This window comes from Mesoplodon mirus, assembly GCF_964341445.2.
Source record: "Mesoplodon mirus genome assembly, chromosome: 11".
NCBI lineage: Eukaryota > Metazoa > Chordata > Mammalia > Artiodactyla > Ziphiidae > Mesoplodon > Mesoplodon mirus.
This window is the reverse complement of record NC_138987.1, coordinates 76,549,420-76,574,351: the sequence shown is the minus strand read 5'-3', so window position 1 is coordinate 76,574,351 and position 24,932 is coordinate 76,549,420. Positions and strand designations below refer to the sequence as shown.

The window sequence follows — 24,932 nt, the reverse complement described above, 5'->3', positions numbered from 1 at the left end:
TATCAGTGCTCATCAAAAGGCATCTACTGCAGAATAGCCTCTCAGTAATCAGATGGACAGTACATTCTGTCCTGTGGTAACAGGCAACCTATTTCCCCAGCTGCCTGGTACTTTATAAAGTGACATGGCAACAAGAAAGGAGGCTGTGCATGGACTTTTCTTCACTGAGGCTTATCTTATCTGGCTTCTGCCTCTGCCGCGTCCTCACGTGTTAAGAGTCAAGGCCATGCTGAGCCCCTGATTGAACACACCGTTCCCCAGGGAACCAGTGAGCCATTTGGAGGCAAATTGATACATTGGACACTTTCCATCATGGAAGGAGTAGCTACTTGTCCTCTCGGGAATAGAAACATACTCCAGGTATGGATTCGCCTTTCCTGCCTGAAATGCTTCTACTGGCACTAAACAGAAGGCCTCATTCATTGCAGTTCATATTCCATTCATTCATATTCTACACAAATCACCTCAGACCGAGGAATTTGTTTACAGGGAAGGACATAATGAAATGGAATTATACGCACAGAATTCACTAGCATTATCACAAGCCCCAGAAACCCAGAAGCGTCTGGCTTGACAAAGTGGTAGAATGGCTCAGTGACTACATCAGCTAAAAGAAAATTACCTTACAGGATTGGGGTGCTGTTGTACAGGATGAATATGTGACTTAAACCATTAGAAATACATGGCGACATCTCCCTCACAGCTAAATACATGAGCCCAGGAACCAAGTGGAGGAGGTTCAGAAAGGTCTTATTCACTTCTTCCCCTTGCTTTTTAAAAATTGAGGTATAATTCACACACACATATAATGTGTACAATTCGGTGATTCAGTGTTTTCACAAAGGTGTGCAACCATAACCACTATCTAATTCCAGAACACGCTCATCACCTCCAAAAGCAACCCCATACCCTTAGCAGTCCCCTCTATTCCCCTCCCCTGAGGCCTAGGTAACCACTAATCTACTTTCTGCCTCCATGGATTTATTTGCCTATTCTGGTTATTTCGTATGAATGAAATCATGTAATATGTGGCATTTTGCATCTGGTTCCTTTCATTTATCATGATGCTTTCAAGGTTCATCCATGTTATAGCATGTACCAATACCTCATTCCTTTTTATGGCTGAATAATATTCCATTGTATGGCCTTCTACTTTCAAAAATAATAATCCACTTAAGGAAAGTTTTCTTTCCATTCTATAATCATTGGGCTCAGAGGGTTTGGAGGTTCCAGTGTCCAGTGAAAAGAACGTTCCACTAGTGAGCACTGACATAGTTCTGTTCATTTAGGAGCAGATACTCCCTCCTACAATTTTGGGTTTCTCATGCTACTTAAACAACAAGCAGAGAAACGGGCCACACAAATGGCTGGGAAATTGATCCTGATTACCAAGGGGAAATTAGGTTGCTGCTAACTAATGGGGGAAAGAGGTCAGTTCATGTCTCCATCTCGTGGAAATGGGGATGAGGGAACAGATTTAAGAAATGTAGAGGAGGTTGTATCACCAAGACTTTGTGATTGATGAGCTCTAGGGATTGAGGACAAGGAAGGACTCATTGTCATTCTTTCTTTGTTTTCTATATCTTGTTCTGTTCACTTGCTTTCTATCTATTTTTCTTTCTTTTTCTTTTTTTGGCTGCCACAGGGCTTGTGAGATCTAAGTTCTCTGACCGGGGATTGAACCTTGGCAGTGAGAGTGTAGAGTCCTAGCCACTGCACCACCAGGGAATTCCCTATCTATTTTTCTATTAGTTACTGGGAGGGGGTGAAAAAATAATTAAAAACAATAACCAACAATAATTGAGAAATAGCCAAATTCTCTCCGTTTTGTCACTTTTGTTCCCATGTAACAGTCTGTTTTGAAACTCTATTATTTTTTTTTAATTATTTATTTATTTATTGGCTGCATTGGGTCTTCCCTGCTGCGCGTGGGCTTTCTCTAGTTGCAGCAAGCAGGGGCTACTCTTCGTTGCAGTGCGCAGGCTTCTCATTGCGGTAGCTTCTCTTGTTGCGGAGCACGGGCTCTAGGCACGTGAGCTTCAGTAGTTGTGGCACGTGGGCTCAGTAGTTGTGGGTCACAGGCTCTAGAGCGCAGGCTCAATAGTTGTGGTGCACGGGCTATGTTGCTCCGCAGCATGTGGGATCTTCCCAGACCAGGGCTCAAACCCGTGTCCCCTGCATTGGCAGGCGGATTCTTAGCCACTGCGCCACCAGGGAAGTCCTGAAACTCTATTATTAAGTGCATATATATTTAGGATTGTTATGTCTTCTTGATAAATTCATCCTTTTATCATATGAAATATATCTGTCTCTCTGCTAATATTCCTTGTTGTGAAGTCTGCCTGTCTGATATACACAGCCAATCCAGCTTTCTTATGACTAGTATTTGCATGGTATAACTTTTTTCATGCTTTTCATTTTAACCTATTTGAGTCTTCACATTTAAAGATTATGTGAACAACATGTAGCAGCATATATATTTAATATTAATATTGTTCTTTGTATATTAAGATATTAATCCTTTATTATACTTGCTGCAGTTATTTCTCTGAATCACATCCCGTTGATCTCTTGTATTAGTGGATTTTATTTATTTATTTATTTGTTTGGCTGTGCCACGCAGCATGTGGGATCTTAGCTCCCTGCCCAGGGATTGAACCTGTGCCCCCTGCATTGGAAACACAGAGTCTTAACCACTGGACCGCCAGGGAAGTCCCTGGATTTTAAAAGGAGAATTTTTGAAAGGAAAGTGAAAATAGAGACTACTTGCCTTAATTCTTTGTTCCATGAAATTCTTATCTAGGAAGATAGGACTGCAAAGAATTAATAACTTCACTGCTTACCTTAGGATATGTCGACCAAGCAGTGTATCTGGGCAGATCATCCACAGAAATAGCTATCCTATTAAAATAACAGCTTGCTCCCCTGGACAAAGAGCTTGCTTCTCTGACACCAGTTTGTTTATCAAAAACTACTCAGAAATCTTCATTTTGCTGTCATAAACTTTGCCCAGTTCCAAACAAGTCTCTGCCTTGAAAGACCGTCTTTAAACCACAACTCGAGGCCTTCAAACTCTTGATCCTCAGTAGTCCTACCCTAATCTGCACCCTCGCTCCTGAGTCACAGTTAAGTCAAGGTGGCCTCTCCTCTGCTGCAGTAAAATTAGTAAACTCAGCTTGACTGAGTAGATTTCTTTGGTGGTCTTATCGGAAGTTGAGAAAATTTTGAAAGTAAAACGACTTGGCATTTTTTTCACAATTTTTAGGTAAATAAAATTCTCTGTCAAATATAGAATCTATAATCATTCCTACTTTTATATCCTACTTTCATTTCTTCCCACTGCTCACTTATCTAAATCAGATTAAAATGACAACACTTGGGGAATTCCCTGGCTGTCCAGTGGTTAGAACTCCACACTTTCACTGCTGAGGGCCAGGGTTCAATCCCTGTTTGGGTAATTAAGATCCCACAAGTGTTGCGGCCAAAAAAAAAAAAAAAGAAATAAAAAAATAAAACGAGGGGCTTCCCTGGAGGTGCAGTGGTTAAGAATCCTCCTGCCAATGCAGGAGACACGGGTTCAAGCCCTGGTCCAGGAAGATCCCACATGCTGCGGAGCAACTAAGCCCGTGCACCACAACTACTGAGCCTGTGCTCTAGAACCCATGAGCCACAACTACTGAGCCCGTGTGCCAGAACTACTGAAGCCCATGCACCTAGAGCCCCTGCTTCCAACAAGAGAAGCCCACCACAATGAGAAGCCTGCACACCACAACGAAGAGTAGCTCCGCCTCCACAACCAGAGAAAAGCCTGCCTGCAGCAACCAAGATCCAATGCAGCCAAAAATAAAATAAATAAAATAAAATAAATAAATTTATAGAAAAAAATAAAATGATAACACTTGCTTGGCATTTTGAGCCAACCAAAATTATACAAATTTGTTAACATTCTGAAGATCAAATTCTTATTTTGCCATATAATTATTAGTATGCTCTCAATATAACAAGTAAATATATTTAATCAAGATTAGGATTTGTGGGACTTCCCTCATGGCACAGTGGTGAGGATTCCTCTTGCCAGTGCAGGGGACATGGGTTCGAGCCCTGGTCTGGGAAGATCCCACATGCCACAGAACAGCTAAGCCCATGCGCCACAACTACTGAGCCTGTGTGCCACAACTACTGAAGCCCATGTGCCTAGAGCCCATGCTCTGCAACAAAGAGAAGCCACTACAATGAGAAGCCCGCACACCACAAGGAAGAGTATCCCCTCTCGCAACAATTAGAGAGAAAGCCCGTGTGCAGCAACGAAGACCCAATGCAGCTAAAAATAAATAAATAAATTAATTAATTTTAAAAAAAGATTAGGACTTGCATCTTTGAATGGAGAAGCTGAACAATTAATTTTACCTCTGCTGTTACATCTACAATATTCCTAGTTACTTTAACTTAATGTGAAAATTTATAGAAAATAGGATATGGCAGGTTTGTTACACTTTGATTCTTCATATCTTCAGAGCAATGTTTTGGAGTGCAAATATGATCATGTCAGCACCCTGTGCATCATTTCTAATGCCTTTCTATTGCTCCAAACATCCTTAGTCCAGGTAAAAGGCGCTGCATCCTGTGGCTCCTGCCTAAGTGTCAGTTTTCATGTCTCAGCGTGCTCTTCTCTCACTGTTTCCCAACACCCAAGCTTCCCTCCTTTCTTTGAGCACCCCCAAATTCCTCTAACATTCAAGGCCTTCACATTTGAAGTGCCCTTTCCTGGAACATTTCCCCCTTTCCCTTCTACATTCATTTTTTCTCCTCTAAGCCTCATCGTTTAGATTTCAGCTTAAATAGCACTTGCTAGGACTCATCCCCAGGCTTCCTAATCTAGGTTGTCTTTCTTTTATAATTTTCTTTGGACTCTGCCTTGTCCCTCCTGGCACAAATTTCAGTTGTAAGTTTATGGCTATTTGCATGTTTGTTCCATGTTGTCTTTCCCACTGGGCTCTAAGTTCTTTGAGGCACTTTGTTTACTGCACAGGACAGTGCCTGTCTCAGAGCAGGACTCCATGGATATTTGTGGAGCAGATGAATGAATTTATAAAACTGACTTTTTTTTTTTTTTTTTGCTGTACGCGGACCTCTCACTGTTGTGGCCTCTCCCGTTGCGGAGCACAGGCTCCGGACGCACAGGCTCAGCGGCCGTGCCTCATGGGCCCAGCCGCTCCGCGGCATGTGGGATCCTCCCAGAACGGGGCACGAACCCGCGTTCCCTGCGTTGGCAGGCGGACTCTCAACCACTGCGGCACCAGGGAAGCCCTAAAACTGACTTTTAAACTACTGTTTTTCTTCATAATCATCCTCTCAATATAGGAAAGTGTTAAATAAAATAACGTGGGACTTCCCTGGTGGTCCCGTGGGTAAGACACCACGCTCCCAATTCAGGGGGTCTGCGTTCGATCCCTGGTCGGGGAACTAGATCCCCCATGCATGCTGCAACTATGAGTTTGCATGCCACAACCAAGAGTCCGCATGCCACACCTAAGAAGTCCTCATTACGCAACTAAAGATCCTGCATGCTGCAACTAAGACCCAGCATAGCCAAAATAAATAAATTAATTTTAAAAAGAGTTGTTTATTAAAAATATAATGATAAATAAAATAAGTTAATTTTTTTCCATGCCAAGGTCCTGACAAATTTTAAGACAAATTAATTATAGCTACAGCTTTGCTTCCCAGTACCTATTTTTATTTATTTAACAAAAACTTATATATAATTCCCAATGTGCAAGGCATTGCCTTAAGTGCTTTACAATTAGGCACTCATTTTGTTGTAATAATAATGCTCTGAGTTAGGTACTGTTATTATCGCCCATTTATTATTTTTATTTTATTAAAAAAATTTTTTATATTTGACTGCACCACTCAGCTTGCAGGTTCTTAGTTCCCTGTCCAGGGATGCAACCTGTTCCCTCGACAGTGAAAGCGCAGAGTCCTAACCACAGGACTGCCAGGGAATTCCTGTTATCGCCCTTTTATAGATTAGGAGAGTGAAGCACCAAGAGGTAAAATACATTGTCCAAGGTCACACAGCTAGTAAATGGCAGAGCTGGGATTTGAACTCAGGGAGGCTGATTCCGGAGTCTGTACTTTTGACCATGATTCCATGCTGTGAAGAATGGTGCCTGGCACATAGTAGGTGCTCAATGAATGCTTCTTGGATGAAAAGTGTTTTTCTGTAATCTTTCTTTGCCCAGGTTCCAGCTAGTGTTTGATTTCAAGGCAGAAACTACATCTTTGAATTGTGTATCTCAGTGCCTAACAGGCACAACCTGACTATCAGCTAATTGGAAGGGCAGGATGAAATCACTACTCCCTGACTCTAAATCCTAGATTCTTTAACTCCTACTGAAGTTGGGCTTACAGGCCATTGTGAGGGCGAGTGGCTTTATAGTGCATGAATCAGATTGAAATCTTTGAAAAACAGGTTTAATTTGTCAAATGCTTTTTCTGCATCTATTGAGATAATAATATAATTTTTATCCTTCATTTTGTTCATGTGGTGTATCACATTGATTGATTTGTGAATATTGAACCATTCTTGCATCCCTGGAATAAATACCACTTGATCATAGTATATAAACCTTCTGGTGTATTGTTATACTCAGTTTGCTAATAATTTGTTGAGGATTTTTGAATTTATGTTCATCAGGGATATTGGCCTGTAATTTTCTTGTTGTCCTTGCTTGCTTTTGGTATCAGGGTAATGTTGGCCTTGTAAAATGAGTTTGGAAGTGTTCCCTCTTCTTCAATTTTTTGGAAGAGTTTGAGAAGGATAGGTTTATATCTTTTTTGAATTTGGGGGAGAATTCACCTGTGAAGCTGTCTGGTCCTGGACTTTGTTTTTTGGAAGATTTTTGATTACTGTTTCAATCTCTTTACTAGTGATTGGCCTGTTCAGATTTTCCATTTCTTCATGATTCAGTCTTGGAAGGTTGTATGATTCTAAGAATTTGTCCATTTTTCTAGGTTGTCCAGTTTGTTGTCATATAGGTGTTCATGGTATTCTCTTGTAATTCTTTTTATTTCTATGATATCAGTTACAATTTCTCCTCTTTTATTTCTGATTTTATTTATTAGAACTTTCTCTTTTTTTTGTTAGTGAGTCTAACTAAAAGTTTGTCAATCTTATTTATCTTTTCAAAGAACCAGCTCTTAGTTTCATTGATTTTTTTTATTGTCTTTTTAGTTTCTATTTTATTTATTTCTGCTCTGATCTTTGTATTTCCTTCCCTCTCCTAACTTTGGGCTTTGTTTGCTCTTCTTTTTCTAGTTTCTTTAGGTGTAAGGTTAGAGTGTTTATTTGAATTTTTTCTTATTTCTTGAGGTAGGCCTGTATTGCTATAACCTCTCCTTGTAGTACCACTTCTGCTGCATTCCTTAGATTTGGGTATGTCATGTTTTCATTTTCATTTGTCTTCAGACATTTTTTATTTCTCCTTTGGGTTCTATGTTGACTCAATAGTTTTTCAGTAGCATGTTGTTCAGTCTCCACATATTTGTTATTTTTCCAGCTTTCTTCTTGTAGTTGATTTCTAGTTTCAAACCACTGTGGTAGGAAAAGATGCTTGATATGATTTCAATCTTCTTAAATTTATTGAGACTTGTTTTGTTTTCCAACTTATGGTCTATCCTTGAGAATTTTCCATATGCACTTGAGACGAACTTGTATTCTGATGCCTTTGGTTGGAATGTTCTCTATAATTCTATTAAGTCCATGTAATGTAATGTTTTATCTAAGGCCACTGTTTCCTTGTTGACTTTCTGTCTGAATGATCTATCCATTGATGTAAGTAGAGTATCAAAGTCCTCCTCTATTATTGTGTTGCTGTCAGTTTCTTCCTTTAGATCTGTTAATAATTGCTTTATATCTTTTTGTGCTCCTATGTTAGGTGCATATATATGAATAATCATTATGTCTTCTTGATGAGTCGTCCCTTTTATCATTATATAACATCCATCTTTGTCTCTTGTTGCCTTTTTTGGCTTGAAGTCTATTTTGTCTGATATGAGTATGGCTACATCTGCTTTATTTGGCTGCTATTTGCTTGGAGTATCATCTTTTATCCCTTCACTTTTGAGCCTATTTTTGTCTTTAGAACTGAGATGAGTCTTCTGGAGGCAGCATATAATTGGGTCTTGTTTTTTAATTCATCAGCCACTTTGTGTCTTTTGATTCATGAATTCAATCAATTTACATTTAGGGTGATTATTGATAAATGAGAACTTAGTACTGCCATTTTATCTTTTATTTTCCAGTTGCTCTGTATCTCTGTTGTTTCTTTTTTTGTGTGTATTTCTGTCTGCTGTTTTACTTTCATGGTTTTCTATGATGTTTTTCTCAGTTTCCTCTTTTTATATGTTTTTTGTCTCTGCCCTAGACTTAAATTTTGTAGTTACCATGAGGTTTGTATCAAATGTCTCATAGATAAAATAGTCCTTTTTCTATTGATAGCATGTTACCTTCATTTGCCTATATGAGTTCTGTCCTTTTTCTCTTCCCCTTTTATGTTATTGTTGTCTCAAATTATCCCATTTTATGTTGTGAGTTTGTTAACAAATTGAAGTAGCTATAGTTATTTTTACTGCTTTTTTTCCCCTTTAAACTTTATGCTATAATTATTTAACAACCTACACTGATATGGAGTTACAATTTTCTGATTCTGACTCTCTCTTTATCACCTTACTCAAAGTTTTGTGTACTTTTGCCTTTTTCTTTCAGGTGGAAGAGCTCTTTTCAACATTTCTTGTAAGGCACAACTAGTGTTGATGAACCCCATCAGCTTTTTTTTTTTTTGTCTGAGAAAGGCTTTATTTCTCCTTATCTGAAGGATAACTTTGCTGGATAGAGTATTCTTTTTTTAAAAAATAAATTTTATTTATTTATTTATTTTAGCTGTATTGGGTCTTTGTTGCTGCATGTGGGCTTTCTCTAGTTGAAGCGAGCAGGGACTACTCTTCGTGCGGTGCGTGGGCTTCTCATCGCGGTGGCTTCTCTTGTTGCAGAGCATGGACTCTAGGCACACAGGCTTAGTAGTTGTGGTGCACGGGCTTAGTTGCTCCACAGCATGTGGGATCTTCCCGGACCAGGGCTTGAACCCATGTCCCTTGCATTGGCAGGTGGATTCTTAACCACTGCACCACCAGGGAAGCCCTGGATAGAGTATTCTTTGCTGACAGTTTTTACCTTTCAATTAAAAAAAAAAAAAGTTTATTTATTTATTTAGCTTTACCAGGTCTTGGTTGTGGCACATGAGATCTTTAGTTGTGGCATGCAGGCTCTTAGTTGAGGCTAGCATGATCTAGTTCCCTAACCAGGGATTGGATCCGGGCCCCCTGCATTGGGAGCACAGAGTCCCAACCACCGGACCACCAAGGAAGTCCCTATCTTTCAGTGCTTTGAGTGTGTTATTCTACTCCTGGCATGTAGAGTTTCTGCTGAGAAATCTGCTGACAGCCTAATGTTTTGTTTGTTTGCTTTTTGGGTTTTTTTGTAGGTTACCATCTTTTTTTCCTTGGTTTCCTTTAAAATTCTTTCTTTATCATTGATTTTTTATCGTTTTACTAGAATGTTTCTTTGAGGAGGTCTTTTTGCATTGGGGTAATTAGGTTTTCTCTTAGCTTAGTGGACTTGTATATCTGGTTCCTCCCCCAGGTTTGGGAAGTTCTCAGCAACTATTTCTTTAAATAAACTCTGCAAACTTCTCCCTCTCTTCTCCTTCTGGAATACCCATTATCCTTATGTTGTCTTTCCTAATAGAGTTGGATATTTCTCATAAGATTTCTTCATTATTTTTTAAATAAATTTATCTATTTTATTTATTTATTTTTGGCTGCATTGGGTCTTCATTGCTGCACGTGGGCTTTCTGTAGCTGCAGCGAGCAGGGGCTACTCTTTGTTGTGTTGTGTGGGCTTCTCACTGCGGTGGTTTCTCTTGTTGCGGAGCACCAGCTCCAAGCACACAGGCTTCGGTAGTTGTGGCACGAGGGGTAAGTAGTTGTGGCTTGCAGGCTCTAGCGTGCAGATTCCATAGTTGTGGTGTATGGGCTTAGTTGCTCCATGGCATGTGTAATCTTCCCACACCAGGGCTCAAACCCATGTACCCTGAATTGGCAGGCTGATTCTTAACCACTGCGCCACCAGGGAAGTCCCCTTCATTATTTTTTAGACCTTAGTTCTCTCTCCTCTTCTACCTGTATCATTTCTCAATTTCTGTCTTCAAGCTCACTAATTCTCTCTGCCATATGGTCTGCTATATTTCCAGTGCTTTCTAATGCATTCTTCATCCCAGCTCTAGCATTTCTGTTCAGCTCTTTGTAGAGTTTCAACCTTTTTTATGAAGTATTCTTTCTGTTCATTAATTTTATTCCTCAGCTCATTGAACTGCCTTTTTGAATTTTCTGTAGCTCATCAAGTTTCTTCATGATAGCTGTATTGAATTCTCTATCAGTTAGATCCCAATATTCTATGAATTTAAGTTTGTTTCTGGCAAATTGTCTTTTTTTTGTGTGATACTGTGTTACTGTGCTTTTTCATGGTGCTCGATGACTTGTTTCTCTGCTGGCACATTTGAAGTAGTGAATACCTTTCTTCTTTAGGTAAGCTTTTTTACGTAATACTAACAATACATAGGTTAATAATTAGAGGGCTTTCTTTTGTTTTTCAGTAAGCAGTGCTAAGTTTTTGGTTTTTCTAACCTGAGCTGCTTCTGGCTATATTTGAGAATCAGCATTTTCCACCCTCCACTACCTCTGCTAGAGGTATCACAGGCACCTTGTCTTCACTACTTGTGCCCCAAGCGTCACTGGTGCCTTACTGCTGTCAGTTTTTCTGCTGTTGCTAGCGTCACCACATGCGGCACTGGGATACTGGGTGCCTCTGCCACGTGTAGGGTCACCTGGGTCACAGGCTCTGCCAGTGCAGGGAAGGAGAAGTGGGGGGAGCTGGCTCACAGGCATCTCTGCCACATGGGGGTTGCCAGGTTCACAGGCACTGCTGTTGCAGGCAAGGGGGCCAGAGTTGCAGGCACCTTTGCATCTGGAGGGACAGGGACCCAGGCCCTGCTGCTGCTGCTCAGTTTCCTGTGGCGACAGGTGCTGTCATGGCCAGGGGGCTGGTGTCTTGTGCTCCCCCTTCCCTGCTGCTACCAGGTTCTCTGAGTCTGCAGGGTCAGTCACTGTGGTTGGGGGGCTAGGATCGCAGGCACTGCCTCCACTCTTCCCCTGGTTCTGCCTTCACTATGTGTTCCAGTCCACCCACCTTTTGATGTGCAGATGTGTGGAACTCTCCAGTGTCCTGGTGTGTTGGTCAGAGGAACCTTTGTTGAGTTATGAATGTTTTACTGATTGTAGATTGAAGGGGAGAGAAAAAGGAGGGTGTCATGCCACTATGATGCCGATGTCACTCCAAGACTTTATTTTTTAGTAGATTTAAGCTCACAGCAAAATTGATAGGAAGGTACAGAGAGTTCCCACATACCCTCTGCCCACACATGCATAGGCTCTCCCATTGCCAACATCCCCACCAGAGTGGTACATTTGTTACAACTGATGAACCTGCAGTGATATATCATAATAACCCAAAGTCCACAGTTTACCTTAGGGTTCACTCTTGGTGTTGTACATTCTATGGATTTGGACAAACGTATAATGACACGTATCCATCGTTTCAGTATCATACATAGAATTTTCATTGCCCTTTCCAGAATGTCATAGTTGGAATCATACAGTAGGGATGTAGGCTTTTCAGGTTGGCTTCTTTCACTTAATGATATACTTTTAAGGTTCCTGCATGTCTTTTTATGGCTTAGTCACTCTTTTTTTTTTCTTTTCTTTAAAGCATTGAATGATATTCCATTGTCTGGATGTACCATTTTTTTGGTGGGGGGCTGCTGCGTTGGGCCTTCAATGATGTGCGCAGGCTTTCTCTAGTTGCAGCAAGTGGGGACTACTCCTCATTATGGTGCACGGACTTCTCATTGTGGTGGCTTCTCTTGTTGCAGAGCATGGGCTCGAGGCACACGGCCTTCAGTAGTTGCAGCATGCAAGCTCAGTAGCTGTGGCTTGCGGGCTTCAGAGCACAGGCTCAGTAGTTGTGGCGCACGGACTTACTTGCTCTGCAGCATGTGGGATCTTCCCACACCAGGGATCAAACCCGTGTCCCCTGCATTGGCAGGTGGATTCTTAACCACTGTGCCACCAGGGAAGTCCCTGCATGTACCATTATTTATCCATTCACCTACTGAAGGACATCTTTGTTGCTTCTAAGTTTTCACATGAATAAAGCTGCCATAAACATCTGTGTGCAGGTTTTCATGTGAACATAAGTTTTCAACTCCTTTGGCTAAATACCAAGGAACATGATTGCTAGATCATATAGTAAGAGTATGTTTAGTTTTGTAAGAAACGTCCAAACTGTCTTCCAAAGTGGCTGAACCTTGTTGCATTCCTACCAGTAATACATGAGAGTTCCTGTTGCTCCAAATCCTTTCCAGGATTCGGTGTTGTCAGTATTTTGGATTTGGTCCCTCTAATAGGTGTATAGTGGCATCTCGTTGTTGTTTTAATTTGCATTTCCCTGATGACGTATGATGTGGAGGATCTCTTCATATGCTTATTTGCCTATCTATATCTTCTTTGGTGAAGTGTCTTTTGAGGTCTTTGACTGATTTTGATACATCAGGTTGTTTGTTTTCTTATTGTGGAGTTTTAAGAGTTCTTTATATATTTTGGATAACATCACTTTATCAGATGTGTCCTTTGCAAACCTTCTCTCCCAGTCTGTGGCTTATCTTCTCGTTCTTTTCATGTTATCTTTTATAAAGCAGAAGTTTTTAGTTTAAATGCAGTCCTGCTTATCAATTATTTCTTTAATGGATCATGGCTTTGGTGTTGTATCCAAAAAGGTATCACCACACCTAAGGTAATCTAGGTTTTCTCCTATGTTATCTTTTAGGAGTTTTATAGTTTTGTGTTTTACATTTAGGTCTATGATTCATTTTGAGTTAATTTTGATGAAGGATATAAGGTCTATATCTAGATTCATTTTTTTTGCAGGTGGATGTCCAGTTGTTCCAGCATCATTGGTTGAAGAAACTATCCTTGCTCCATTATATTGCCTTTGCTCTTTTCTCAAAGATGACTATATTTATGTGGATCTACTTCTGGTCTCTATTCTGTTCCATTGATCTATTTGTCTGTTCTTTCATTAATATCACACTATTTTGATTATTGTGACTTTATAGTAAATCTTGAAGTCAGGTAGTGTCAGTCTTCCAACCTTGTTCTTTTTCAATATTGCATTAGCTATTCCGGGTCTTTTGCCTGTCCATATAATTTTTAGAATTAGTTTGTTGATAGTCACAAAATAGCTTGCTGTGATTTTGATTGGGATCACTTTGAATCTATAGATCAAGTTGGAAAGAACTGACATCTTGACAATAATGAGTCTTCCTATTCTTTTTTTTTTTTTTTTTTTGGCGTTACGCGGGCCTCTCACTGTTGTGGCCTCTCCCGTTGCGGAGCACAGGCTCCGGACGCGCAGGCCCAGCGGCCATGGCTCACGGGCCCAGCCGCTCCGCGGCATGTGGGATCTTCCCGGACCGGGGCACGAACCCATGTTCCCTGCATTGGCAGGCGGACTCTCAACCACTGCACCACCAGGGAAGCCCCGAGTCTTCCTATTCTTGAACATGGAATATTTCTTCATTTATTTAGTTCTTTAATTTTGTCATCAGAGTTTTATAGTTTCCTCACATAAATCGTGTACATATTTTGTTAATTTATACCTAAGTATTTAAGTTTAGGGGTGCTAAAGTTAATGGTATTGTGTTTTTACTTTCAAATTCCATTTTTCATTTCTGGTATATAGGAACGTGATTGACTTTTGTATACAGGCATACCTCTGATAAAATGCAATAAAGCAAATATCACCATAAAGCGAGTCATGAATTTTTTGGTTTCCCAGTGCACAAAAGTTATGTTTACACTATACAATTGTCTATTAAGTATGCAATAACATTATGTTTTAAAAAATACATGCTTTAATTTTAAAATACTTTATTGCTAAAAAATGCTAACCATTATCTCAGCCTTCAGCAAGTCATAATATTTTTGCTGGTAGTGGGGTTTGAAATATTGCGAGAATTACCAAAATGTGACACAGAGACATGAAGTAAGCAAATACTTTTAAAAAAATGGTATCAGGCTTCCCTGGTGGCGCAGTGGTTGGGAGTCTGCCTGCCAATGCTAAGGGACACGGGTTCAGACCCTGGTCTGGGGGGATCCCACATGCCACGGAGCAGCTAGGCCTGTGTGTCCCAGCTGCTGAGCCTGTGCTCTGGAGCCTGTGGGCCACAGTTGCCGAAGCCTGTGCACCTGGGGCCCTTGCTCTGCGGTGGGAGAGGCCACTGCAATGAGAAGCCTGCGTGCATCAGCGAAGACTCACTGCAGCCAAAAATAAATAAATTAATTAAATTAAATAAATTTTTAAATGGTATCAATAGACTTTGCTTAACACATGGTTGCCACAACCATGTGTTGCAGAAAAACAAAACAAAACAAAAAACCCCACAATATCTGCAAAGAAAGCACGATAAAACAAAGTACAATAAAATGAGGTGTGGGCTTCCCTGGTGGTGCAGTGGTTAAGAATCCGCCTGCCAATGCAGGGGACACGGGTTCAAGCCCTGGTCTGGGAAGATCCCACATGCTGCGGAGCATCTAAGCCTGTGAGCCACAACTACTGAGCCCACGTGCCGCATCTACTGAAGCCCGTGTGCTCTACAGCCCGTGCTCCACAACAAGAGAAGCCATCGCAATGAGAAGCCCGCGCACTGCAACAAAGAGTAGCTCCCCGCTCACTGCAACTAGAGAAAGCCCGCGCACAGCAACAAAGACCCAACACAGCCAAAAATAATAAATTGATTAATTTTAAAAAATGAGGTGTGCCTGAATTAACCTTTGTCCTGCAACTTTGCTATAATTGCTTATTAGTTCCAGGAGATTTTTGGTTGATTCTTTCAGATTTTCTATATAGATATCATGTGCATGTCATGTGCAAACAAAGACTGTTTTTATTTCTTCTTTCCCAAACTATATCTTTTATTTCCTTTACTTGTCTTAATGCATTAGTGAGGACTTCCAGTACAATGTTGACAAGGAGTGGTGAGAGAGGACATCTTTGCCTTGTTCCTGATCTTGGTAGGCAAGCTTCTAGTTTCCCATGAGAAGTATGATGTTAGCTGTAGGTTTTCTGCAGATATTTTTTTATCAAGTTAAGGAAGTTACCCTCTGTTCATAGTTTATTGACAGTTTTTATCATGAGTGGGTGTTGGATTTTGTCAAGTGCGTTTTCTGCATCCATTGACATGATTATGTGACTTTTCTTCTTTGGCCTGTATATGCGATGGATTATATTTGTTTTTTTTTTTTTTTTGGCTGCATTGGGTCTTTGTTGCTGCGCACAGGCTTTTGCTAGTTGTGGCGAGCAGGGGCTACTCTTGGTTGTGGTGTGCGGGCTTCTCGTTTTGGTGGCTTCTCTTGTTGTGGAGCACTGGCTCTAGGTGTGCAGGCTTCAGTTGTGGTGGCGCAGGCTCAGTAGTTGTGGCACATGGGCTTAGTTGCCCACGGAATGTGGGATCTTCCCAGACCAGGGCTCGAACCTGTGTCCCCTGCATTGGCAGGTGAATTCTTAACCACTGTGCCACCAGGGAAGCCCTATTCATTGATTTTTGAGTGTTGAACCAGTCTTGCATGCCTCGCATCCCACTTTGTTATGGTGCAAAATTCTTTTCATACATTATTGGATTCAACTTGCTAATATTTTGTTGAGGATTTTTGCATCTATGTTCATGAGAGATATTGTTCATGTAGTTTTTTTCCCCCTAGTATTGTCTTTGTCTGGTTTTGTCATTACAGTAATGTGAGCCTCATAGAATGGGTTAGGAAGTATTCACTCTGCTTCTATCCTCTGAAGAGACTGTAGAGAATTGGTATAATTTCATCCTTGAATGTTTAGTAGGATTCACCATTGAATCACCTGGGCCTGGTGCTTTCTGTTTTGGAATGTTATTAAGTATTGATTCAATTTTTTAAATAGATTCAGGCCTATTCATATTGCCTGTTTCTTCTTGTGTGAGTTTTGGAAGATTGTCTTTCAAGGAATAGGTCCATTTCATCTAGTTTATCAAATTTGTGGGCATAGAGTTGTTCATAATATTCCTTTAATATCCTTTAATGTCCATGGGATATGTAGTGATGTTCTCTCTTTTGTTTCTGACATTAGTAATTGGTGTCCACTGTCTTTTTTCCTTAGTTAGCTTGTCTAGAGGCTTATTGATTTTATTGATCTTTTCAGAGAAATAGCTTTTGGTTTCATTGATTTTCTCTATTGATTTCCTGTTTTCAATGTTACTGATTTCTGCCCTAATTTTTATTTTTTGCTTACTTTGTTTTTAATTTGCTCTTTTTATTCTAGTTTCCTAAGGTAGAAACAGATCATTGGTTTTATATCTTTCTTCTTTTCTCTTACATACATTCAATACTATAAATTTTCCTCTAAGCATTGCTTTTGTTACATCCCACATGTGTTTATAAGTTGTGTTTACATTTTTGTTTGTTCAAAATATTTAAAAATTTCTCTTGAGATTTCTTCCTTGAACTGTATGTTATTAAGAAGTGTGTTGTTTAACCTCCACATATTTTAGTATTTCCAGTTATATTTCTAATATTGATTTCTAGTTTAATTTCATTGTTGTTTGAGAGAAGACACTGTATGATTTCTATTTATTTAAATGTGTTAACGTGTGTTTTATGGCCCAGAATTTGGTCTATCTTGGTGAATGTTCCATATAAGCTTGAAAAGAATGTATATTCTTCTGTTGCTGGATGAAGTAGTCTCTAGATGTGAACTACATCCAGTTGATTAATGGTGCTATTGAGTTCAGTTGTGTCCTTACTGATTTTCTGCTTGCTGGATCTATCTTCATCTGATAGAGGAGTGTTGAAGTCTCCAAATATGATAGTGGATTCATTTTTTCTCTTTGTAGTTTTATCAGTTTTTGTCTTACAGCTTTGCTCTGTTGTTAAATGTATACACATTTAGGATTGTTATGTGTTCTTGGAGAATTGATCCCTTTATCATTATGTAATGCCCTTCTTTATCCCTGATACATTTCCTTGTTTTGAAGTCTGCTCTATCTGTAAGTAATTTAGTTACTCCTGCTCTCTTTTGATTAGTGTTAGTATGGTACATTTTTCTTCATCTATTTACTTTTAATCTATATGTGTTTTTTAATATAAATTTATTTATTTATATTTTTTATTTTTGACTGCATTGGGTCTTCATTGCTGCGTGCAGGCTTTCTCTAGTTGTGGCAAGCAGGGGCTTCTCTTCATTGAGGTGCGCAGGCTTCTCATTGCAGTGGTTTCTCTTGTTGTGGAGCACGGGCTCTAGGCCACGCAGGCTTCAGTAGCTGTAGCATGTGGGCTCAGTAGTTGTGGCTCGCAGGCTCTAGAGCACAGGCTCAGTAGTTGTGGCAAATGGGCTTAGTTGCTCCACGGCATGTGGGATCTTCCCGGACCAGGGCTCAAACCCATGTCCCCTGCATTGGCAGGTGGATTCTTAACTACTGTGCCACCAGGGAAGTCCCTGGGTTTTGTTTTTTGATCCACTCTGACAATCTCTGTCTTTTAACTGGTACATTTATACCATTGGCATTCAAAGTGAATTAAAAAAAAATTTTTTTGGCTGTGCTGCACAGCATGTGGGATCTTAGTTCCCTGACCAGGGATTGAACCCATGCCCCCTGCAGTGGAAGCACAGAGTCTTAATCACTGGACCACCTGGGAAGTCCCTCAAAGTGATTATTAACAGAGTAGATTAATACCTATCACATTTGTTACTGTTTTCTATTTTTCGCCCTTGTTCTTTGTTCCTTTATTTTTGTCTTTCACTCTTTCTCTGCTTTTTGTCACTTTAATTGAGCTTTTTATGATTCCATTTTTTCTCCTTCCTCTTGCATGCACACATATACTCACACACATATATGTATAAAAAGAATTTTTTTTTTTTACCATTTTTAGTGGTTGCCCTAGAGTTAGCAATAAACATTTACAAGTAATCCAAGTCCACTCTCAAATAACCATATACCTCTTCCTGGGTAGTGTGCATACTTTATTATAATAAAATAATCCTAATTCCTCCCTCCTATCCCTTGTATCATCGCTGTCATTCATTTCACTTATAAAAAGCATACATAGCATATATATACATATATAAGATATATACATAAGCATACATAATCAAATACATTGCTGCTATTATTTTGAGCCAACTGTTATCTGCTAGATCAATTGAGAATAAGAAAAATAAAAGTTTTTATTTTACTTTCATTTATTCTTTCTTCAATGTTGTTCCTTTTCTAATGTACATCTGAGTTTCTGACCTATACAATTTTCCTTCTCTCTAAAGAACTTCTTTTAATATTTCTTGCATGGCAGGTGTACTGGCAACAGATTCCCTCAATTTTTGTTTGTCTGAGAAAGTCTTCATTTCTTTTTAACTTTTGAAGGATAATTTCACAGGGTACAGAATTCTAGGTTGGTGGTTTTTTTCTCTCGAAGTATTTCATTCCACTATCTTCTTGCTTGCACGTTTTCTGAGAAGTCAGATGTAATTCTTAGCATATTAATTATAGATGTTTTAAATTCCTGGTCTAATAATTCCAACATCCTTGCCATGTTTGGTTCTGATGCTTGCTCTACCTCTTCAAGGTGTGTTTTTTGCCTTTTAGCATGCCTTGAAATTTTTTTCTTGATAGCCAGACGGGATGCACCAGGTAAAAAGAACTACTATAAATAGGACTTTAGTAATGTGATAATAAATTGTGAGGGGGATGAGAAGCCTTCCACAGTCCTATGATTAGGTCTCAATCTTAGTGAGCCTATGCCTCTGAACTGTGAACTTCAAACGTGTTTCCCAGCTTTTTCTCCCTACTTAGGTGGGACATCATGGCTAGAGTGGGTGGGAGTTGGGTATTTTCCTTCTCCCAGTTCAATTAGGCTCTGATAATACCCCAGCAAATTAGGTTCTGGTTAACTAGTTTCCCCTGAGGGCAGGCCTTGTTAAGAACAGAGTGCTCTGGTATATTTCAAAATAGTTCCTTTGTCATCTGCTGGCCAGAAGCACTGATATTTTCGCTGATATTTACTGTCAGAACCTGTTTGAGCTCCTGAAGGTATAATTCACAAAAATATAGTGTTCCCTCTATAACTGAGTCCCCCTGGAGTTTTTGTTTGTTTGTTTTGTTTTTTTTTTTTTTGCTGTACGCAGGCCTCTCACTATTGTGGCCTCTCCCATTGCAAACGCGCAGGCTCAGCAGTCATGGCTCACGGGCCCAGCTGCTCCACGGCATGCGGGATCCTCCCGGACGGGGGCACGAACCCGTGTCCCCTGCATCGGCAGGAGGACTCTCAACCACTGCGCCACCAGGGAAGCCCCCCCTGGAGTTTTTAACACTCATGTTTACCCATACTGAGCCTCCAACAATTTGTCAATTACAATTCAGATTTCCTACCCCAGAACTGTTTCCCATGGTGGCTTTCACTTTGAATCTCTGCTCTGGAAGGCCTGGAGTCCATGTACTTGCCAGTCTGTCTCTCCAGTCTTGGGGGCAGCCGTTTGCCCTGTGTCCTTGTCTCTTACAGATCCAAGAAAAGTTGTTGATTTTTCAGTCCATGCAGCCTTTTACTTGGTGTTAGGACAGAGTGGCACTTCTAACATCCTTACATGTGGAACCAGAAACCAGAAGTTTTCACTACTTTTTCACTTAACAAAGAGTTAGACTAACTTTAAACAAGGAGGACAAAGGTCCTTTTATCAATGACCATTGATACAAATAGTTATACAAATTATTACAAAATTTAATTTAATACAATACACTATTTAACTCACTTGTTTTTAAGTTAGAAATAAGGAGTATATAATTCTACGCAACAAGTAAGTCAAAGAAAAATATACTCCATAGAGAAAGTCGTAAGAGTGGAAGAAAAGAAGCATTGAAAAAGGGCACTGACAGAGAGATCAGGAAAGAATGAGAAATGAAGAATCAAACAGAAGGGACCGAGATAAAGGGTGAATCCCACATACACATACCTAAACACAAGCTGCAGAGACATAAAGCGCCTATACTCAAAAAGAACTACAAGCGGGGATTGTAGCATCATCTAGCTAAGTCTTTATCTTTCAAGTCATAGCTGATGTTCTGGTTTTGTTATGTTTACATATTTAACTTCTCACTTATTCAACTAAAAAATTATTGGACATCTTCTAAGTACCCATCACTGTGTTAGGAGTAGGAGGTACAGCAATAAATAAGACAATGACGCTGATCTTAGAGAAGTTACAATTTGGCAGCAGAGACAGGCATTGGTTTTTAAAATTTAAATCACACCACTTTCAACACACACACACACACAGTGGCAATCTTAGGTGATGGACATGTTAATTAGTTTGATTGTTGTATCATTTCATAATATAGAGATACGTCAAAACATGACTTTGTACACCTTAAATGTATACAATTTTTATGTCAATTATATCTCGATAAAGCTAGAAAAAAATCATGTTATATTTTTAAAACATATTTTACAGGAAAATAAGAAAGCCTCGGGACTTCCCTGGTGGCGCAGGGGTTAAAAATCTGCCTGCCAGTGCAGGGGACGTGGGTTCGAGCCCTGGTCTGGGAAGATCCCACATGCTCTGGAGCAACTAAACTCGTGTGCCACAACTACTGAGCCTGCACTCTAAAGCCCGTGAGCCACAACTACTGAGCCCACATGCCACAATTACTGAAGCCTACGCACCTAGAGCCCATGGTCTGCAACAAGAAAAGCCACTGCAATGAGAAGCCCATGCACTACAACTAAGAATAGCCCCCACTCACCACAATTGGAGAAAGCCCACACACAGCAACAAAAACCCAACACAGCCAAAAATAAATAAATAAATTTAAAAAAAAAAGAAATTCTCTATGAGTTCCATTGTACTGTTTTAGATTTAAAATTCCTCTTCCAGAAACAGAATCACAGATACAGAAAACAAACTAGTGGTTATCAGAGGGGAGAGCGGTGGGGGAGGGGCAAAAATAGGTGAAGGGGATCAAGAGATACAAAGTAGTAGCTGTAAAGTACATAAGTTACAAGGATATAATGTACAGCACAGAGAACATAGACAATATTTTATAATAATTTTGTATGGAGAGTAATTTATAAAAAATATTGAGTTACTATGTTGTACACCTAAAAGTAACATCATATTGTAAGTCAACTATATAGTTCAATAAAAAAATAAGTAAATAAAACAAACCTTGGATCAAAGAAGAAATTGCAATGGATATGTGGACAAAGAATGTCACTTGCTATATCAGTAAACAAAGGATATTGTGGCGATTGCAGATGCCCCCTTACGGTGCACCCTTAGGGGATTCAGGATGGAGAAAAGCAGGATACTGGCCCTAGATAAGGTGCATATCAAAGGAATAATTTCATTAAGCCCAGACTCTTGCATCTTCCCATACACAGAAAAGTGCTAAATTATTTAACTTGAGATACCTGGTTTTTCTTTAATTAGCAGTTATCTTTTTTTAAATTGAATTATAGTTGATTTACAATGTTGTGTTAGTTTCAGGTGTACAGCAAAGTGATTCATTTATATATATATTCTTTTTCAGATTTTTTTCCATTATAGGTTATGACAAGATATTGGATATAGTTCCCTGCTCTATACAGTAGGACCTTGTTGTCTATCTCTGCTACACATAGTAGCGTGTAATCTCAATCTCCTAATTTTTTTTAATAGATCTTTATTGGAGTATAATTGCTTCACAATACTGTGTTAGTTTCTGTTGCACAACAAAGCGAATCAGCCATATGCATACACATGTCCCCATATCCCCTCCCTCTTGAGCCTCCCTCCCACCCTCCCTATCCCACACCTCTAGGTCACCGCAAAGCACCAAGCCGATCTCCCTGTGCTACGCTGCTGCTTCCCACCAGCCAACTATTTTACATTCGGTAGCGTATATATGTCGATGCTACTCTCACTTTGCCCCAGCTTCCCCCTCCCACCCCGTGTCCTCAAGTCCATTCTCTATGTCTACATCTTTTTTTTTCTTTTAAATGTCCATGCGCACTTTATTAATAAAAACTAACAGTGCCAAGTTAAACACGTCAAACAACTGAAGTCTCTTTATTCCACAAAATATTACAGAAAAGTTTGTTTGTGTTCCAATAAAAAGACTATTATTTTAGAACAGGCAGCTAACAGCAACTGTGCAGTTAATGGTTCTTGGTGGATAAGTTTTAAAAGAGACTACTGCCTGTCCTGAAATTCCTTTTTCTTTTTATAAAAAAAAGAACTATTAAAAATGATTGACAAATTTGAGTTAAAAATCTGTTAAAACATTCTCTATATTTAATTTCAACTTTATAATAGATTACAGGAAGATGCTTACGAAACAAATACATTTGTTTCAGTACATGTCTTTAAATGACAGACTTATAAGTATGTAAACAACTATATAATAAAAGTTCCCAAACGCTGCCTGTAAGAAATCAGGCAAATTTTACCATAAGCAATAAACCATTCCAAGCTTTCAGACAGTTTCCATAGCTGCACCAGCATGGCAGTAAACTTTTACCAAACCAAACAAACAGAAACAAAAAAAGAACTTCGCAATTCGTCGGCTGCAACACAGAGCAAAACCAAAGTAGAAACCCGATGGAGTCACGCAGTCAATATAATTTAAGGGAAATAAGGTCGTAATAAAACGTCGAGAGGCAGAGCCTCGCCCTCTGCCGGTTCCGTGGCGCCTCCCCCTCGGCGGCTGCCTCGGGCCCGCCGGGCAGCAGGGCCTTTATCTCCCTCGGCGCGGACGTAGCACAACGTCTCCAGCAAACTCGGCAAGAACTGTGAAGGGGCGAAATGAACTCTGACTCTTAAAAAACAGCAAACGAAAACACAAAATCCAAAAGAGTAAATAGAGGCCGTGCGTGGGCCTCAAACACGGCGCAGCTCGTCAGGACCCCGCAGAGAACGGCGCGTTGCTTATCCGTGGCGCACGCCGAGCCCAGCGGCTCAGCGAGCTCTTCTTGGGAGGAGGACAAAAGAAACAGAAAGACCCACGTTCACAGAAGTTCTCCTCCCCAGACGTGTCCCCGGAGCCGGTGGGGCTCAGTCCTCCCCCTCGTTCTCGTTGAAGTCCTCGTCCTCCTCGTCGTCCTCCCCAGCGTACGACACGGGGGTCTCCACCCGGGACCCGCTGTACTGCGACCCGCTGGAGCTCGTGGCCAGCGCCCCGTTCGCACCGTTGGCCAGGTCACTGGCAGAGAGCCTTGTGCCGTTGGCAGTTGAAACTGCCGACGTGACAAAGACACCCCCGAGTGATCCCTGAGCCATTTCTGTCACGGAGGGTTCAGCGCCTTCGGCACCAAACTTCTTGCCACCTTCAGGTCGTCGGCGGAGCAGCTCACGGACTCAAGCCCGCAGGCCATCCCCATGCGCTTCAGCACCTCGATGTCATCGTGGATTTCAAACGTGTTGTCAAAATTAAACAGGTACTCCAACTTGTCGTTGGAAATGCTGCAGTCGATGACCGTCTTCTTGCTGGTGTTCACGATGATGAAAGGCAGGTGGATGATAGAGTTGGCGGGGGGCGGCCGGCTGGCCTGCTGCTCCGCCTGGCGGTTCCTCTGCACCAGGTTCTTAAAGGCGATTTGCTGCAGGATAAGCTCTTGGAGCTGCGACTGTTTCTGCTTTATTCTTTCCAGCCTTCTCTGTCTCTTCACCTCCAGGTTCTGACACTCCTGGGCGGAGTTGGTGGGCAGACCGATCCACTTGATCTCCTTCTTCTCCTTGGAGATGACGTTCATGGCCATCAGCACGTTCAGGGTGTCATAGACTCGCCGTCTGATGTTCTTCCGGTCGTAAGCCGACTCGTTCGGTAAGATGTGGTTGTCAGCGGCGTTGAACTCTGCCACCAGCTCGTCCGCCACCTCGTTGTAGGACGTGGTCCCCTTCCGCTGCACCTTCTCGCAGACCTTCATGGAGAAATGCCTCAGCCCCTTGCCGTTCTTCTCCCCTTTCCTGCTACGCTTCCCGGCAGACCAAGGTGAGGGGTCTGGAAGGCTGGTTCACTTGCTGAGCGATGTTGACATTGGACTGTCCGAACGTCTTTGCCAAGACCTGCTTCCCAAGCGTGTTTACTGTGGAGGGATGAACAGCCACTAGAACACCACACCTTTTCCAGGACTAAGGTTCTGGTCTATGAAGACCTTGAGTTCCCCGTTGGCTTCAATTAGACCGGCATCTTTTGCCATGTTACTAGATCCGTGAAATCGATGCTATAAATGTTCACCCTCCAGAGAAGAAAAATGGTTTTTCTGGCGGGCGGTCGGCGCGTGGACACCGGGAGCGCACACGCGGGCAGGCGGGCAGAGGATGGTGGTCCCGGTGGCGCTCGGCCAGGGTCCCTGCCCTGCCGAGGCGCCGGGGCGTGGGGCTCACCCTCTATGTCTACATCTTTATTCCTGCCCTCCAACTAGGTTCATCAGTACCATTTATTTTATTTATTTATTTAGATTCTGTATATATACGTTAGCATTTGGTATTTGTTTTTCTCTGACTTACTTCACTCTATATGACAGACTCTAGGTCCATCCACCTCACTACAAATAACTCAATTTTGTTTCTTTTTATGGCTGAGTAATGTTCCATTTGTATATATGTGCCACATCTTCTTTATCCATTCATCCGATGATGGACACTTAGGTTGTTTCCATCTCCGGGCTATTGTAAATAGAGCTGCGATGAACATTTTGGTACA

The 24,932-nt window shown here is 40.9% G+C and overlaps 1 pseudogene across 1 annotated transcript; it reads right to left on the bottom strand.

The window, feature by feature from the left end:
* Positions 1 to 22,976: 22,976 nt before the first annotated feature.
* LOC309812219 (transcription factor Dp-1-like) lies at positions 22,977 to 24,530 on the bottom strand (annotated as a pseudogene). Its single transcript has one exon. The product of its transcript is annotated as a transcription factor Dp-1-like (transcript).
* Positions 24,531 to 24,932: the final 402 nt, after the last annotated feature.